At 47.1% G+C, this 19,625-nt stretch overlaps 1 long non-coding RNA gene across 1 annotated transcript; it reads left to right on the top strand.

Moving 5' to 3' along the window:
• The first annotated feature begins 675 nt into the window (after window positions 1-675).
• LOC135242307 (uncharacterized) lies at window positions 676-4,486 on the top strand. Its single transcript, XR_010326305.1, has 2 exons — window positions 676-858; window positions 1,386-4,486. It is a non-coding gene; the product is annotated as an uncharacterized LOC135242307 (long non-coding RNA).
• Window positions 4,487-19,625: the final 15,139 nt, after the last annotated feature.

Genomic DNA, 19,625 nt, shown 5'->3' with positions numbered 1-19,625 from the left:
TGTTTGCTGGCATTGAAGCTCCTCAGTTTCCTGAGGAGAGAGAGAGCCACTGCCTTGCCTTTTTGTAAATGTAGTCTGCATTGGTCTGAAAGGTGAGTTTATTGTCAATGATTGTTCCCAGATATTTAAAGTGAGTGACCTGCTCCACTTCCCGCCCCTTCATGATAGCAGGCTTGAGGACGGGACCTATGCTGCCTGCTCCCATCCTGCTAACATTCCCTGCCCTTACGTACTCAGACAGTGGAGAGGGTCAGAGTGGTGTGTGTGTGTGTGTGTGCGTGTGCGTGCATGTGTGTGTCTAGCTCTGTGCCTGTGTGTCTGTCTGTCTCTGTTTGTGCATGTGAGATTGTGTGAGAGAGAGAGGCAGAGACACAGACACAGAGACAGGTAATATGTTGTGTTGTTCCAGACGGGTGGCTGTAGAGGCCTGGCTCTTTGGCTGTGTGTAGGCAGAGATTCTCTCCACGTTCAGAGAGACTGACAGCAGCTAAGTGTCTGAGAATATGGGAGTAACACCATCACACTGCGCAGGATCTCTGTTTATAGACTGCACCCGGTGTCACTGTGCTCCCCACTTCTCTCTCTCTCTCTCTCTCAATTCAATTCCATTCAATTTCTCTCGCTCTCTCTCTCTCTCTCTCTCTCTCTCTCTTTCTCTCTCTCCACCTCTCTCTCTTCTCTCCTGTGTCTCTTCTTTCCCCTTCCCTATTGAGGGTAAGGCCTGGTCTTTGTCCTGATGAGGAGGCGTCTTGCGACGTCCCCGGCGCACCAGACGGGCCTCTATCTGTGAAGTGTAATTGGGATCCGCCCTCTTTTCTCAGGGCTGAATGAAGCCGTCTCCACGGGAACGCTCTGAGTGTAATGGTTCTCCAGCACTGAGACACCCCCCCCCCACCCCCCAAATGCACTGCTGCAGGTCTGGGGGGTTCCTGGCAGGTTACAAGAGGGGATTCCATCATATAATATAAGCAGCGGTTTAGGTTAACTGATTATGCTCGACTGATTTTACAACTAGATCATTTGAATACGCAAATACACACACATGGGTGTGCATGAATAAACACACACACACACACTCACAAACACACGCACGCACACACACACACACATATACGCACACGCACATGCACATGCACACATGCACACACACGCACGCACGCACACACACACTTGCGCACGCGTGCGCACACACACACGCGCATATACACACATGCACATGCACATGCACACACACACAGAAATAGAAAGTAAGATGGGAAGACCGTCTCCTGGTCCTGTGATGGAGCTCAGCTGTGGGACAGCTAGCAGATTCAGGTCCTGGGCGGGTAGTGCTGTTGTACCCTTCAGCAGGATGCAGAATCTGACCTGCTTCTGTTTCCCTGCAGCTGTGCATAAATGGATGAGCAGTGAAAGTCACACAGGAAAAGACCGTGAGCTCAGAAAATAAATCAAGAAAGAATTTTTTCCTCCCTCGTTGAAGTCGCCGCACTGGTTGTTTTTTGGAGATTGCCCCTTTTTTCCCCCCGGTGGCTGATTTGTGTAACTGCACCTAGGGACACCACAGCATCCAGCTCAAGTTCACCAGGCGGGCATTGGAAGCACAGCTGCTTTCAGATGCAGCGTCATCACGCATATCTCTCAGGACAGTCCTCCTGTCTTTGATAGCTGTGACCCATTATTAACAGGGGGAAGCAACAGGCGTCGGCTCTGGGCTACTGAGACTGAATCAGTACTGCACATCTCTCGCTCTCTCTGTCTCTCTCTATCTCTGTTTCTTTCTCTCTCTCTGATGATTGAATTGAAAATTGAAAATGTTTATTTGAAAATTGACATGTTAATGTCGTCTTCAAGTTCTATTGTGGGAGATTAGCTAATGTTGAACATTAACATTTAATAAGATTTCCTTCAGGCAGTTTGATTTGTGCTTTGCAACGGAATATGTTCAACGCAGCAGCCAAATAAAGTTGAGGTACATCTGCGGATTTATAAAGCGGGGACTTCCTGAACACCTCGTGTACAGTCGGTCTAAGCCATGGGCTTAAAAAAAAGTTAAATCAGTGACAGGTGAAGCTCCACTTATTGCACAGGTGTGTGTAATTCCTCCACCTGTCCACAGGTGTGGGTGTGTGATTGTTTTTCCTCTCTCTGGTGAGGCCAGGTATGTGTAGACAGACTCCCGCAGCCCTCCCCCCCCCCCCCCTCCGTGGGGAACACCCCCTCAGCAGTGCTGCTGCTGCCTGCTCTTGTCTCCCTTCAGAGTGCAGTTTTAATGGGTCACCCAGACATTAACTCCCATCTGCCTGGGGAATGAGCTAACAGCTTAGCTCAGAGAGGGGGACTAGGGGAGACAGGGAGACAGAAAGCGAGAGGGTAGGGGGAGAGAAAGGCAGAGAGAGAGAAAGAAAGGGTAGAGGGAGAGAAAGGCAGAGAGGGAAAGAGGGTAGAGAGACAGAAAGAGAGTGGGTAGAGAGAGAGAGAGGGAGGGAAGCATTAGGGTAGAAAGAAGGCGATGGAGTGGAAGAGAGAGAAGGAGAGAGGAAATGATAGGGTAGAGAGAGGGAGAGGTAGAGAAATCCCATCATGGCCTCTCAAATCTCGCTGGGCTGAAGACCATTAAAATAATCTATAGTTCTGCTCTCCAGAGAATGGACAACAGGGAACACCACCCCCCTACATGCACACTCTTTCTCTCTCTCCCTCTCTCTCTCTCTCACGCACACACACACTCGCACGCACACACACACACACACACACACTCACTCACACACACTCTGCCTCACACAGACACACACACACACACACACACTTCGTCCTGGAGGCTTGTTGGATGACTCTGGCCGGCTGCAGATGAATGAGGCGTCTGCAGTAGCGCTGAGAGGAGTCGGCCGTGCTCCGCGCTCGGCGGCAGATGCTGATTCGCTGCCCCCCCCCCCCCATCTCCACCCCAGCTGGAGCTCATCGCGGTGACTCATTACTGCTGGGCCGGGGGGCGCTACCAGCTCCTCATTGACCTAAAACACACTCGTTTTGGAAAGCGTCTGAAAGGCTCGTTCGTCAGGCCACAATTGGCGACGATGCTTTGGGGGCCGGCGCAGCGTGGCCCAGTCTGGGGCGGGGGCCCCGTCGCTGACTCTGCCGTTTCTGTATCTGTTACCCCCCCCCCCCCCCCAGCATGAGCCCGGGGACCTCCACATGTCCCTGAAGGGCCGCTGGGTAATCCATGTCTATACATGAGAAAAATTAGCATATTGAAATATGTAATCGCTTTTTTCCCCTCTCTCTCCCTCTCCCCTCCCCTCCGTGGGGCCTGTCCTCTGAATGACATAACCGGGCGAAATGAGCTCACGGAACCCGGGTCCCGGTGCCAAAATGAAGCCGTCCAAAACACGCCGCCGCGATAAACGCGCCCTTCACAACGCCGCGGGGGCTTGTGGGTAACGGACGGCTCCGCTAGCGCGCAGGAGCCGCCGTTATCTCCGACGTCCGTTAATTCAGCCGACCCTAACGAGGGCCCGGCACGCTGCCAGCGCTTCCGGCTTCCGAAAGATCGCGCAATATTTCCCCCTAATGCGCATCGATCTGGGCCTGACGGGGACGTGCCGACTCAGTCTGGACCCAGGGCTCGGCCCGAACCCCAGTGGTGCCCCCCTCCGTCACACGTCCCGGTCGGTACCCACAATGCCTCTGTTTTAAATCTCTTATTCTGCTCACGGCTCGTCGTCTGTTCCAGCCCAAGCTCCAGACATGCTTCTGCGGTAGGACGGTGGAATCCATAGACTTAAATTTATCAGTCCAGTGCACAAGTGCATTTTCTGATTTTTTGTCCTTGAAGACTGTCAGGAGAGATGTCAATGAACCACACACGCTCTCGCACACGCGCACATATGAACGTGCATGCGCGCACACACACACACACACACACAGACACACACACACACACACACACACACACACACACACACACACACACGCTCTCACACAAGCGCACACATGAACGTGCATGCGCACACACATACACGCGCACACACACACACACAAACTCTCTCTTGCCCCCTCTCTCTCGTTCTTTTTCTCTCTCTTTTCTTTGTTTTGTACCATTTTGCCATCCAGTCCTGTCTCAGGGCTTCTGTCTGACACAGTGCATTTATCTGGTCAGTCACATTGTAATTGCAGAACTGACATAAAAAGGGCAGCATTGAAGAATTCTGTTTGCAGACTTTCCGTGTGCTGTACAGATTCACACTCGTCTCTGTTCCCGCTGAGCCGCTGTGTCATACAAAAGGAACATTTCTCAGCGCTTAATTGGATGATAAAAACACACACGTACTTGCACACACACACACACACACACATGCGTACACGCATGCCTGCACTCACAGGCAACCACGCACGCACTCACGCACACACACGCATACACGCACACATGCATATGCATGCATGCACGCACACACATACACATAGACAAAGATAAACATAAAAACAAACATTCAGACACACACACAAGACTTCCAAATTAGACCTTCATTCATATGCAAATGAACATGCAAATCAGAAACTACATATCATAAAGGAAAGTAATGTTAAAAACTGAATAATCTAATAAAAATAAATACCATTATGATACACACACAAGCATTCTCTACCACAAACAGACAAAACAACCCACAAACACAGATACACACACAGATACACGCAGATGAAGGGTGAATTTGAGACTGGGTAAGAGCTGCATGTACAGAGTTTAAGGGTTTCCTGTAATCCAGTGGCCGAAATGTGCATTAATGTGAGTGTGATGTTCACGCTGCGCTCTCTGTTTAAGCACTGTGCCAGTTCAGCTGTACACAGTCCAGGGTGGAAATGGTGCTATTGGCCAAAATGATCAGCCAATCAGAGAACACCTCTGCATGTGGGCGGAGGTGTCAGTAGCCTAATGGTTCATGACCCAGGCCAGTAACCTAAAGGTTGTGAGTTTAAATCCCTGTTTGTAATATGGCAAGGTTACCGTGATTATCCCAAGACAATACAGTAATAATAAAAAGGTGCTCAAATTTAGCTGCTTCCATAAATGTAAAAAAAAATAAAAAAAAATCATAATGTATGTGTGTGAACCTCAGATGGCCCTATCAAAAGAGATTCTGAAGATCAATAAGATAAATACATAAATAGATACGATTTTAAAAAATAATGAGTCCAAGTGGTTTGATTACTATAAGTGTAATTCGCCTAGTCTGGTTATTGATATGTTTTGGAAGAAATGCAGCTTTTATATGTTTGTTAATGTTATTTTCATACAGCGGCTGCCATAAAGAAAGAGACATATTGACTATTAAAATTGTTGTTTTTTGTTATTATTTCTGCATGAACTATGAAAGAGACAGTAGTTTTTTATGCCTTATGGCTTTGTTCGTGTATATGCATTGTGTGTCTTCTGTGCCAACACAGCCTGCTGAGTTCATTGTGTGTGACAGAGATACTGCAACTGCTGATGTTGCTGTTGTTGTTAGTTTATTGCTATTTTTAACACTATTGGAATAACAGTAGGTGTTTATACAGATGTGTGTTTTAGAAGTTTTTTGCCAACAAAGCATTTTGAATTGCGCATGAAAGTGTGCGCGCTCGTGCATGTGTGTGTGCATGTGTGTGTGTGTATGTGTGTGTGTGCGTGCTCGTGCATGTGTGTGTGCATGTGTGTGTGCATGTGTGTGTGCGTGTGTGTGTGTGTGTGTGTGTGTGTATGTGTGTGTGTGTGTATGTGTGTGTGTTGAGGGGGAAAGGTGAGGCAGTTAGGTAAGAGAGCCACATTTCTTCTAAGCTCTGTAGACCCTGATACACTGTCTGAGTTTAGATACCACAGACACTGCTGGCATTGTGGAGGTCTGTATGACTGGAGGTCTGTATGGCTTTTTCAGTTCTTATATAACATGGACTGGAGGGTTAATGAGCTGGCAAAAGTGAAATTATCCCCAGTGTCCTGTCAATACCTGCAGGGGCATGTGGTAGAAATGATCCTCAGGTGTGTCAATACGTACAGGACAATATGACAGCAATGATCTGCAGTTCTGTCAATACCTACAGGCGCTTGTGGTAAGACACATTCCCAGTTGTGTCCATAACTGCAATGTGATTGGAATGATCCCTCTTGTGTCAATACCTGCAGGAGCGTACGCTAGGAATCATCCTCAGTCCTGTCGATGCCTGCAGGAGCGTATGCTAGGAATCATCCTCAGTCCTGTCGATACCTGCAGGAGCGTATGGATTTTACTTCTGCTTAAAAAAAAAAAAAAAAAAAATAAAGTAAACAACAATGCACAAAGGATCCATGTACTGGGATTTAGGACTAAAATAAAATAATAAATAAAATTTTAAAAAACTTGCAACTCACTAGTTAAACCTAAAATAAAGCGTCCAGCTTTAGACTAGATTCTGTGGCATTCTGTGACGTGATTGGCCGAGACAACAACATGGCGGGAACAGTAATCGACTCACTCTGTCTGAAATTATTCTGATTAGCTGGTGCGTGAGTGTTCCATGCACTGCGTAACTCTGGCCTCTCTGTCCACTCTTCAGCTAAATTCATGTTTCTTCCTTCTGTCCTTCCCTCTGTCCTTCCTCCTGTACTTCCTCCTCTCCTTCCTCCTGTCCTTCCTCTTGTCCTTCCCTCTGTCCTTCCTCCTGTCCTTCCCTCTGTCCTTCCTCATGTCCTTCCCTATGTCCTTCCTCCTGTCATTCTCTCTGTTTCTCCTCCTACAGCCATGGTTCTTTTCTCTTTTTTTTTGCTTTGGTGGAATTCAAGAAGTATTCTAATTTTTTTCACCCTCAGCCAACTCCAACTATCAGAAATGATCTATGAATTTCTGGCAAATATTATTGTCCTGGGCCCAGGAAAAATAGAATAATGTAATTTTGTCAGGCAGCACGGTGGTGCAGTGGGTAGCACCCCCTACACTCCTGTGGAAGCATGGCTCTCTCTGTGCTCCTCCCCTCTCTGTGCTCCTCCCCTCTCTGGGCTCCTCCTCTGTGCTCCTCCCCTCTCTATGCTCCTCCCTCTCTCTGTGCTCCACCCTCTCTGTGCTCCTCCCCTCTCTGTGCTCCTCCCCTCTCTATGCCCCTCCCCTCTCTGTGCTCCTCCCCTCCCTGTGCTCCGCCCCTCTCTGTGCTCCTCCTCTGTGCTCCTCCCCTCCCTGTGCTCCTCCCCTCTCCCTTTCTCCCGTGGGTCGCTCATTTTCGTTCCCCTCCTCTCCGTTGCGTTCCAGCGTGCTGCCGTGCTGTGAAATGAGCGTCTGTCATATTTCTGCCCCATTTCCACACGCGGCGCCATCGCTCTCTTCTGCTTTCGGTTCTGTCGTTGTGTTTCAGGCGTACTTTCATTCGTTCGCAAAAACTCTCCCATCACTGAAATCTTTTTTTTTTTTTTTTAATCACTCATAGAATTATTTTATGGTAATTTTATTTATTTTTTTTTGCAAAGAAGGAGTTCCCAAACATTTTCTTATCAAGACCAGCAGCCAGAGGCTGCGGAATGCCACTTCAGTTAAATGCGTGTTTAATCTGTCTGGCACCCATTTCCAGTCCCGCTACATGGAATCACATCAAAAATAATCTATAAATTGTGCAGATGTTCAGTACAATAAATATATATATAGAACTTGTAAACCAGTTAGTTTACTTTCATTAAAAAAAATGTTTAAAAAATTTTATTAAACATATTTGTGAATTTTTCTGGAGTCTCACAATATGGAGGGCTAGGTCTAACAAGGGGTTAAAGGAGTTGTCTTGCTTACTGTCTGAGTCAGGGACGTTGAATAGAAATTAATTTAATACTCTCACTAATGCTCTATATGCCCGATTGCTGATATGCAGTTCTTACAACGGGGGGTAAAAAAGCTATATTTTTCAGAAGATTTGTGTTTTGACAAGACGCATTCTGATAGTGTAAGCCATGGATGGTAGTATCGATATCAGAGTGAGGCGGGAGAGGGAGAGTGGCAGATTAAATTATAACCATGTGTGCTGTTTCAGTGCAATTATCATGCGTATAAACCTGCACATTCAGCGTTCAGATGTGGGCAGCTGTGCTGGGTGATTCATTGTGTGTGAAGAGGCTGATCTTATTAATATATTTATATATATATAAATATATATTAAACTATATTTATATAGTACCTAGTGCCATTTACTCGGCTTATGATAAGAAATGGTAATGTAACGTAGTAGTACTACCACCAGCAGCCATGCTACTGCTACCACTACTAAGAGTAATACTGGTGGATGAATTTATCTGGGTAAATTTACGTAGGCTACATTGCATTCAGTTTTTCATTTATATAGATGGAATTATTCTTTCATTTTTTCATAAATTCCTCATTCAAGAATGTGTCAGCAGTTTGAAGTTTGGCATTCGAGATTATTCAAGATTCAAGAGTTAAGGACCGGCTTTTTGTCCCGATATCGACCTGATTTTAATCCCTATACGGGCCTGGTTTTTGTCCCGATACGGGCCTGCTTTTAATCCTGATACGGGCTTGGTTTTTGTCCCGATACGGGCCTGCTTTTAATCCTGATACAGGCCTGCTTTTTGTCCCGATACGGGCCGGGTTTTTGTCCCGATACGGGCCTGCTTTTAGTCCCGATACGGGCTGGCTTTTAGTCCCGATACGGGCTGGCTTTTAGTCCCGATACGGGCCTGCTTTTAGTCCCGATACGGGCTGGCTTTTAGTCCCGATATGGGCCTGCTTTTAGTCCCGATACGGGCCTGCTTTTAATCCTGATACGGGCTGGGTTTTTGTCCCGATACGGGCCTGCTTTTAATCCTGATACGGGCTGGGTTTTTGTCCCGATACGGGCCTGCTTTTAATCCTGATACGGCCTGCTTTTTGTCCCGATACGGGCCTGCTTTTAATCCTGATACGGCCTGCTTTTTGTCCCGATATGGGCCTGCTTTTTGTCCCGATATGGGCCTGCTTTTAGTCCCGATATGGGCCTGCTTTTTGTCCCGATATGGGCCTGCTTTTAGTCCCGATACGGGCCTGCTTTTAGTCCCAATACGGGCCGGGTTTTTGTCCCGATACGGGCCTGTTTTTAGTCCCGATATGGGCCTGTTTTTAGTCCTGATATGGGCCTGCTTTTTGTCCCGATATGGGCCGGGTTTTTGTCTTGATACTGGCCAGCTTTTAGTCCCGATACGGGCTGGGTTTTTGATGAATCGGTAACAGGTGCTGCTCTGTCCTGCGGTTGGCCATTAATCTTCGCGCGAGGAAGCGGACGGCCGGGGACGGCGAGGCGGAGCTATCGCTCATAATTACAGATTCCCGCTCATTTTTCAGCGGGACAATGAGAACGGGCGTGAAGCCCGGGGGGGCAGGGGGCTGGGGGGCCGGGGGGGGGGCAGGGGGCTGGGGGGTGCATGGAGTGAGTCTCACATGAGTTTTCTGACTGAAGGACAGAGAGTGATGCAAAAAGGTTGAAGAGGAATGGAATCGTCGTAAATAAATTAATGAATGTTTACGATTTATTTTACTCAAATTTGTTTGGTGTTTGGTTGTGTAGTTACATTTGAGTTATTCTTCTGCTGTTAACGTGTCTGCTGTGAGATCTATTCTCCCACTGTGCAGTAATGTTTCGAGCTTCTGTCTTACACATGCAATGTGTGCCAATGCAAATGCATCTTTCCATGAAGCATTGAGGAAATTGAATGAGAGAGAGAGAGAGAGAGAGAGAGAGGTGTTACTGGAACAATCTTCAGCTCCTGGCCTCACCCTAAACAACACAGACGTTAAATTCTTGCTCTATGCAGATGACCTGGTCCTGCTGTCACCCACTAAACAAGGATTACAGCAGAACCTGGATCTGCTAGAGCAATACTGTCAGAACTGGGCACTGACAGTAAATTTGAAAAAGACAAAGATTATGATCTTCCAAAAAAAGCCCAGATCTCAGGAAAACAGATACCTCTTTACTCTAGGAAACACCGTCCTAGAACACACACTAAGCTACGATTACCTAGGACTAAAAATCAGTGCGTCAGGGAGCTTTGGCCTAGCAGTGAATGCATTAAAAGAAAAGGCCTGCAGGGCTTTTTATGCGATTAAAAGGAGATTCCATAAAATATATATTCCCATTAGAATCTGGCTAAAAATCTTTGACTGTGTCATCCAGCCTATCATGCTATATGGAAGCGAAGTATGAGGTCCACTCAATCAGCAAGACTACACCAAGTGGGAGAAACATCCAGCTGAAACCCTGCATGCAGAATTCTGTAAAAACATACTAAAAGTACATAGAAATGCCCCTAACAATGCATGCAGGGCTGAATTAGGCAGATTTCCGACTCTCATTCAAATTCAAAAAAGGGCATTAAATTTTATTGAACATCTAAAAATGAGTCCAACAGACTCCTTACAATTCTTGGCACTCCAAACCCAAGAGCTCAGCCCAGGAAAGTATCCCCTCAGTCAGCTGGTTCTGAACCTCTCTAGACTAACATTAACACATACTAATGCAAACCAGCTTCAGACCAGCACTGCTTCACAACAGCCCATTAGAGTCAACCAAATTATAAAACACATCAAAAACTCCTATCTGGACCATTGGAACAAAGAAACACAATCCCAAAATAAACTGAATTGTTATCGGGCCCTAAATTGAAAATACACACAGGCAGAGTGTCTCTTCTCTGTCAGAGATACAAAGCAGAGACGGATCCTGACCAAGTACAGGCTCAGTGACCACACGCTTGCAATTGAAATAGGCAGATACAAAAACTCATGGGTACCAAAAGAAGAGCGAATATGTGGTCACTGCAAGACAGGGGAGGTGGAAAACAGAGATGCACTTCCTCCTTACTTGCACAAAATATTTACAAATTAGAAAAAAATATTTCCAAAAATGATCCCAAATTATAAATAATTTTAATTACAAATCAAAAGAAGAAAAATGTGCAATTCTTTTAGGGGAATGATCAACAGCCCAAATTGCGGCACAGTTCATTTCAGCCTGCCATAACCTGAGGGACAGTGAATGACCACCCACCCCATATAAACATTGTACATATTTATTGATTTACTTATGTTGCTGTCAATGCTGTTATTTGTATATATTGTTACATTTACCATTATTATTTTAATATTATTATTATTTTACATATTATATATGTATGCTTTGGCAATAAGTACGTTTGTATTTCATGCCAATAAAGCAACTTAAATTGAAAATTGAGAGAGAGAGAGAGAGAGAGAGAGGGAGAGAGACAGAGACAGAGACAGAGAGAGAGAGAGAGGGAGAGAGAGGGAGCAGACACCAGGTGAGAGCAATCCTGCACTTTGATTAACCGCCAAGTAATTACTTCAGTGTAAACTGCTGTGAAGGAGAGGATTACCGCCGCCTCCAGCCCTTTCCTGCGTGTCCGCCCAGACGATGCCCTTCGAGCCACGGCGAAGGTTTCCAAGAGAAATTCAGAAAACGCTCGAGCCATTCATGCGCTGCCAAAGCAAACACTTCTGACCTGACTTGGACGACTCAGAGCAGGGATTTCAGTAATGAGAATTCAGAATAATTCCCCTCAAACATGATTTTCAGCCAATTACTAGAATCTCCACTCATTACTGTGAGGGTGTGTGTGTGTGTGTGTGTGTGTGTGTGCGCGCGTGCATGCATGGCATGCATGCCTATGTGTTCGTGCGTGTGCATGTGTGTGTGTATGCGTGCTTGCATGCATGTGTGATGTATATGTGCATGCGTGTGTATGTGTGTGTACTTGTACATGTGCGTGTGCATGTGCGTGCGTCCGTGTGCGTCCGTGTGCGTCTGTGTGCGCCTGTGTGTGTGTGTGTGTGTGCATGCATATATTGACCAGCAATTCAGGTGAAACCCATGTAAGTCCATTAGAAATGTACAAGGCATTCACTGTACTTGTGCCAAAATAAAAGTTAGGAAATTTCTGGTTGACTGCCCCTAATGGTGTGTTGAATTAAGCAGTTTCCCTGAAGTGCTTCATCAAACTCATTAACTTTCCTCTTTTTGGTGCCCTTTAAAGGTAGCTGCATTTTCTAAACCCTGAATTTCATCCCACAAGAAAACGGTCTCCAAAAAGAAAGAAAAAAAGAAAAGAAAGAAACCCACCTTTATTTCTCCGCAACATATCGATTTGCTGCCTTTCCTGGTCAAACAGAAAGATTGAAGGCAAACTGTTGGCAAACGGCAGCCGGGCCCCGTGGGGACCTCTTCCCTCCGTTCCCTTTTAGAGAGTTGCCTTTTATTTCCGTCCTCTCCGCTCTGACATTTGAATAATTTATTGGTGTTCAGACCCGATCTGAGCGGCGGCGTTTCGCACGTCGGCAGCGCTGGTCCTCCGTGAGGTCACCGGTGGGGGCTCGGCAGCCGGAGCGCCGGAGCGTCTGCGTGCCGGTCTCCGACGCTTCGAGGTAGCGTCGTTGCGCACGCCGGACAGACGCCGGGGCTTCCGTTCGTATCATCTGAGCTGTTGACTCCTGACACGCGAATTACCTGGGCAGAAGCCAGAGGAATTATGGGAAGTGGCTGTTACTGACTGTTAACCTTGCTGAAAAGGAAATCGCCGGCGTAGCAACAAAAAAAGCAGTGGGTGAAAACTGTCTCCCTAGCAACAGGCGTTTTTGGAATACGCGCTGGAGAAAGGTGACAAAATTTCAGGGGGGGGAGAAAAATGAATAAGAAATTGTGGGGGAAATCTATATCAGCAGCCCAGTCTGTACTGAAGATAAGCATCTCCCAAGATGATGGGTTAATTATGACAAATATGTTTTTCAACTGCAAGCATGTTTCAATTAGCCATAGGCAGTGCTGCATGTAGACTGTGATTATAATCCGTGTAAGCAATTTTTGTGTAAGCAAAGATCCCTTGTAGCATTTCTGCCACATTCCATTCTACCGCTACTTTACACCAGTACTTGCTATCGGGGGGTTCAGGCCTGGTGTTTGCTCTTTTTGCTCTGTCTCTTGCCTTGCTACTCTGTAAAGCGTCTTTGTGACAGTTCTCTGTAAAAAAGCACTATACAAATAAAATTGCATTGAATTGAGGTACTGTAAGGGGAAGGAAACAATTACATGTAGAAAAGGGTTTAGACTGGGCGCAAGAACCGTGTGCCCCAAACTGTAGGGAAGCTCATAGCGGTGCCCCGTGTGCGATTTTGGGGTACTTATGCCAGTTGTGCCACTTGCAGATTGTTTAGAGCCACAACTAACTCTTTTTTCTGTTCAAATTGGTCCGTTCAGACACCAAAGCACAAACAGTTTGGCAGGAAATGTTCACAAAATTGTTCCCTCCCTTTTGACTCTTGGCTTGTTTGTGATGTTTCGGGCCTCCTGTGATTGGCTCAGAGCTCAGTGCCTTTGCTTCGCCCGTCCTTCATAATCACCGCCTGCTTTACTGGGATGGAAAATGACCGTTTGACTTAATGAAGAACAGTCTGGTGTCCTGGTCGATAAAGGGGTTTTTAAATTACGGCGCTCATCACAGGAGTACATAGTTTGAGTAATTGGATGTTTTAGGCAGAAAAAATAAATGATCTAGAAAATTCTCCATCACTTGGCCAATAAAGCGCGTTAGAAGTGCGCTGATGTGCGCGTTCTGCAGGTGAAATTGGTGCAGCCTGGCTTGATTGGCACTCGATTAGGAACGAGAGCTAATTCTAAATGCATGAGCTCATTACATTATCGCCGGGCGTAATTGAATATAATGGGCGCGCTTTATTTCTATTATATGGTAATAAATAGAAATGTGGACATTGATTTGTGAGGATGTATGCGCAGTGCTTCTGCCTGTTTTAATATACATCTCTCTGCGATCAGCTCCAGCGGATAGTTTATAAGTCATTAGAGGCAGACCTGCGTGTCTTTGGGTAGGACATGATTTGATCCACAGGAGTCACACTGAAGGTCATAAATCACTTCTGACATTAATTCAATCAATATTTTTCCTTCACTTTGCCATTGAAATGAGTGCAAGGCTTGGGGCAGATGTTGAAGGCATCCAGACTACGTGGGACGGTTCTTTGTGATGGTCACACCAAGTGACTCATTTAGGGGATCCTGACATCCTTATTCTCCCTCCTGGGGGACTGTTTTTATTTTTTACCTCGTGCTGTTTGGGGGTTCAGGCCTGGCCTAGCTCTGTTTGATCTTTTTGCTCTTTGTCTCTTATCATTTTTTTTCTTTTTCCAACTCAGTAAGGTGTCTTTGCGGCTGTTCTCTGTAAAAAGCACGATACAAATAAAATTTAATTTAACTGAAAATCATTCTGAGATCAAGCAGCACAAATCAAAAAAGTGTTTATATTTTGACATAATACATGTATCAAAAAAATGATGCAGTGAAAGTAGTTTCAAAAATATGATGAATTTTTATTTGTATTGAATGTCCCTTGCCGTGTAGGTTTCAGCATAGTGGAATTTATGCTTCCTGAAATTAAGACCAGAGACTCATGTCCAAACTCGTGGACAAAATGAATTGCTTAAGAGGATGCATCTGAATTTTAAAAATAAATAGTAAATAGTAATTCTATTGAGCAGAAATCTTTTAAATTGGCATGGTGTACTACACAAGGCTGTTTTGCTTTCTGCATAAATTTTCCCATAATAAACATTACTCATAGAAATTGGCTTGTATTACACAAGGTTCTTGGTTTGATTCCCATACAAAGCACCGCTGCTCAGCCCTGAAGAACCTCAGCCTGAACCATTTTGCTTAAATATTCAGATGGATAATGTGTGGAGAATTGAGCTATTCCACTCATTTTACACAAGCTTCTGCAGAGCTAATGCATATAAATGTATAATGAAATAAATCACAAAATAAAATCAATCTCTCTTTCACTCTCGCTCAAGCACACGCACACGCACACGCACACACACACACCCACACTTACACACATACATGCACACGCACACGCACACGCACACGCACACGCACACGCACACACACACACACACACACACGCACACACCCACACTTACACACACGCATACATGCACGTGCACACGCACACTCACACGCACATGCGCACACACACACACACACACACACGCACAGGATCAGATATTGAAACTGCTAACCCAGGCACTCTCAATTAAAACATTCCTTAGGTCAGAGACGGAGGCCTAACCTGTAAGAGATCTTCAATCAATCAATCAATCAATCACAGCGCCTCACCTCACTGGCTCGCCACGCATCAGCTCACTGTTATTGACAGATCTGCCCAAAGCAATCTCCCAATGCTGCCCCCCTCCGCCTTGCATCCCCCCCTTCCCAATTACCCAATTACCCTCCCACCTTTCCTGGATACAAATTATGTACAGAGTGCAGGATTCCATCAGGTACACCACTGTAGTACTACAGACATCCTCGTCTGTTTAAATTACCCATAAAGTAAAGCGCAAATATAATTTTGCAATGTGACGGTGATCCCCTCTCTGCACACACTGCAGATACCCCTGCTGCAGGAAAAGGGCTGATCCTGGCAGATACCCTGCTGCAGGGAAAAGGGTCTGATCCTGAGCAGAGTCAGATACCCTGCTGCAGGAAAAGGGTCTGATCCTGAGCAGAGTCAGATACCCTGCTGCAGGAAAAGGGTCTGATCCTGAGCAGAGTCAGATACCCTGCTGCAGGAAAAGGGTCTGATCCTGAGCAGAGTCAGATACCCTGCTGCAGGGAAAAGGGTCTGATCCTGAGCAGAGTCAGATACCCTGCTGCAGGAAAAGGGTCTGATCCTGAGCAGAGTCAGATACCCTGCTGCAGGGAAAAGGGTCTGATCCTGAGCAGAGTCAGATACCCTGCTGCAGGGAAAAGGGTCTGATCCTGAGCAGAGTCAGATACCCCGCTGCAGGAAAAGGGTCTGATCCTGAGCAGAGTCAGATACCCCGCTGCAGGGAAAAGGGTCTGATCCTGAGCAGAGTCAGATACCCGCTGCGAAGGGTCGACCTGAGCAAGAGTCCTGCTGGAAGTCTGGTCCTGAGCAGAGTCAGATACCCCGCTGCAGGGAAAAGGGTCTGATCCTGAGCAGAGTCAGTAACTCACGCGCTCGTGTCTGATCGAAACGCAGAGCTGCTCGTGGGCCATTCGGAGGATAAATTAATTTTCTGTTCTGTCGTTTGTTGATGCGCACACAGTGTGTGAAATTAAACAGCATTTAGATTAGTAATTTTGAAGAATAGAAAGCATGTAGTATTAAAAAAAAACAAAAATCTTGGTATGTTAGATACCAATACCTTGTTCTTTTATTTTTGTGTGTGTGGGCTTTACACAAGTGTACCTTTTAAATGGGAAATTATGGATGGAAAGCGATGGGAGAGAATCTCATACTAAGCTATTGAGCCTGGGTAGCTACTCAGCTCCATAACTGATTCACTTGACTGTCGCCCTTCTACCACTCTGAGATAATGTTAAAAACATGAGAAATATGCCGTTTTATAAAAAAAACCATCATTCGCATTGATTGGTGAGTATGCTCTCAACATACCAAGGGCTTTGAGCTGTCAGAGGCCTCCATGTAGGCTGCTCCACTGCGTTTGAAAGCGATTCCAAGTGATATGTGGCTGTTCCCTTTTTTTCCCTCCTCCTTTAATGACCTGTACGAAGGATGCGCTCTCATCTGCCGCCATGACACGGTGAGAAGATCGTAAGCCTCACTGAACACTCAGAGTCTGACATGGTGAGAAGGCCGTGAGCCACACTGAACACTCAGAGTCTGACACGAACGTCCCTCGAGTGGGAGGCTGTGTGAAGATCCTGCTGGAAGATCAGCCTATCAGCGCACAGCAGTGGGCAAACCCACGCATTTAATAATGAATCAGAATAACGTACTCTTGGGGTCAAAACTCACGCTGAGTCTGGAGTGGATTCATACAAACTCAAAGGAAAGGCCTTTATAAATGAGCTCACATCTTTGTGCTTATCATCTTTTTTTCTCCTTTTTTTCTTCTGAAGTCTTTTTTTTTTTGCAATTGTGTGTGCGTGTTGCTCTTGTTCTTCCCCGGAAGTTTTTTTTTTAATCAAAGTTTTCTAAACACGGTCAACAAAGATAAAAGCTAATGAAGAGCGGTCAGGGGAATGCTGGCTCTTGAGCTCGTGTTGCACGTGCAGGCTAACGTTGCGCGCGTACATGCCAGTTAATCCCGATCAGTCTCACGATCCTACACAGCACACGTGGAGGATTGTCTCATACCGCTGAAGATGAACTGCCGTTTTAAATCCTTCAAATCGTTGCTTGCAGTGCTCCTTTGAATTACACGGCTTTAGCTTTTAAAAAAATAAAATAAAAAATACAAACACGGACTTTGAAGAAGGAGTCAATTCCAATGATTTCTTTTTCGAACCCCCCCCCCCCCGTACTTGGATTCCTTGTCAGATGCAATAATAATCCAGTTACGTTTGGAAGTAATCCTGCACAAATCCTTCTGAGCTGTACAATGAAAGAGCGACATGCTTGTGATATTAGCTGCTAACCATGACTAAATTCACACATTCTTTCTGCGTCCTGCCCTCCATCCGTTTCCTGCTTTCGGTTAATAGCAGCTGGTGCTGGGTATGATAGCAGAAGCGTGTGTGTGTGTGTGCTCACCCACACACACACACATGCGTACGCACACACACACACATACACGCACACTCACACATATATGCACACTTACATGCGCACACACACACACACTCATACACACGCACGCTTCTATCCCTTCATCAGGCACAGTGGAGTATGGACACAATTCATGTACAATTAGTTCCATCTGTGACGGCACTGAGTAGGACGCTCCCTTCAAAGCTCCACACGTTTCAATTCCTAGAAGCAAATAAAAGCAGTGACCTCCCGCTCATTTCAGTTAGTTTCTGTCCTTCCCTGAGAGGACAAAGCAGCACTCGCAAGCAAATCAGAAGACAAACAAAGCAGCAAACCAGTTTATGTTTTAATCAGTTTAGATTTCACAGAATTTCTTATCATTTTATAGAACGGTAAAATACAACTCAGTTCCCGGAAAGTCATTAAAAGAATCATTAAGGAGCAATTTACAGCAGCTCACTAATGACACACACTGACAACAGCACAGCTCGCCAGCGTCTGATGCAACTGTGCAAGCGATGGCAAACAGAATCATTTTTTTCTTTAGATAAAGCATCAGCTCGGGACAGTTCGCTGAGGGCAGCGGAGGCGTGCCGAGCGCGTGAGCGTCGTTCCTCGTTTCGGTGTCGAATTCCAACCGCCCGCTCCCCCGAGGCGAATTACTGAGGGTTGTGAAAGGGGGGGGGGATGTCATTTGTTCATTCAGCAGTCCCAGCAGAGCGGGTGTCATTTCCACTTTGGGGAGACGCACTCCTCGACCCCCCAGTCTTGCGTAGTGAAGTCTCACGAGCACACCAGCAAGTTTTGCTCATTTTAAAATATTGAGGGGGGGGGGTGACTTTCCCCTTTTTCTTTAATTCATTATTATTATTTCCCATTAATTTTTCTACTTTGTCAGCACAGAACAGACTGTGAACAAGTCAAGGCAGCAATGGTGGAGTACCTCGGCAGAAGGTAGTCCTGTTAAATCAAAATTTTGACGTAACCTAGGACCCCACGTCGCAACAGCAGAGGCGCTTAGAGCTGTACCCGAAAACAGGCCCATCGGGCTCCTGCTGGCTTGCATGAGCAGTACGTTTTTTTTTTGTATTGATTTCTTTAACCTTTGAAGGGTAGTTTTTTTGGCTGGACCGCAACAGCGGGGCCAGCCCTATAAACGTGAATATCTGTGACTGAGTGAGTGACTGAGTGATGAAGTTACACCATTGGTCGGCCGAGTTATGCAGTTACACCATTGGTCGGCCAGTCCAGCCATATACTAGGTTGTGACCTGGTCTTGTTCAGTGTTCACAGTGTTCAGTTCAGCTACCAGTAGTGATTGTTACATCAGCATTAGAATGTTCAGTTAAGAACCTTCTAATCACATATTTGTGGTGGGGACAGAGGGGCAGGGGGGCAGGGGCAGGGGGGCAGGGGGCGGGGGGGAGCGGGGGGCAGGGGTACAGAGGGCAGGGGGACAGAGGGCGGCGGGGCGGGGTAGGGGACGGGGCGGGGGTACAGAGGGGCGCGGTGAGTAGGGCGGTGGAGGGGGACGGGGGGGACAGAGGGGTGGCGGGATAGGGGGACAGGGGGGACAGGGAGGCAGTGGGGGACGGGGGGGCACGGGGGAGCGGCGGGGGTCAGGGGGGGGCAGGGGAGGCAGGGGACGGGGGGCAGGGGGACGGGGGGCAGGGGGGGGCGGGCGGGGTAGGGGGACGGGGGCAGGGGGGACGGGGGGCAGGGGGCGGGGCGGGGGGTAGGGGGACAGGGGTACAGAGGGGCAGGGGGGACAGAGGGGTGGGGGGGGTAGGGGGACAGGGGGACAGAGGGGTAGGGGGTAGGGGGACGGGGGGGACAGAGGGGTGGCAGGGTAGGGGGACAGGGGGACAGGGGAGGCAGGGGGACGGGGGGGTAGGGGGTTAGGGAACAGAGGGGCAGGTGTTGTTTCAGAGCGCTGGCGGCCCTTTTAGCGGTGCTTTAGCCTAATTTACGGCGGCGGCGCGGTCGTTGCGCGGTCGTTGCGCGGGGCCCGCTGCCCGGCGCCCGGAGGCCCAGGTGT

Source organism: Anguilla rostrata, chromosome 16, assembly GCF_018555375.3.
Source record: "Anguilla rostrata isolate EN2019 chromosome 16, ASM1855537v3, whole genome shotgun sequence".
NCBI classification, from domain to species: domain Eukaryota; kingdom Metazoa; phylum Chordata; class Actinopteri; order Anguilliformes; family Anguillidae; genus Anguilla; species Anguilla rostrata.
Note: the sequence above shows the minus strand (reverse complement) of the source record. Positions and strands in the feature narration are given on the sequence as shown.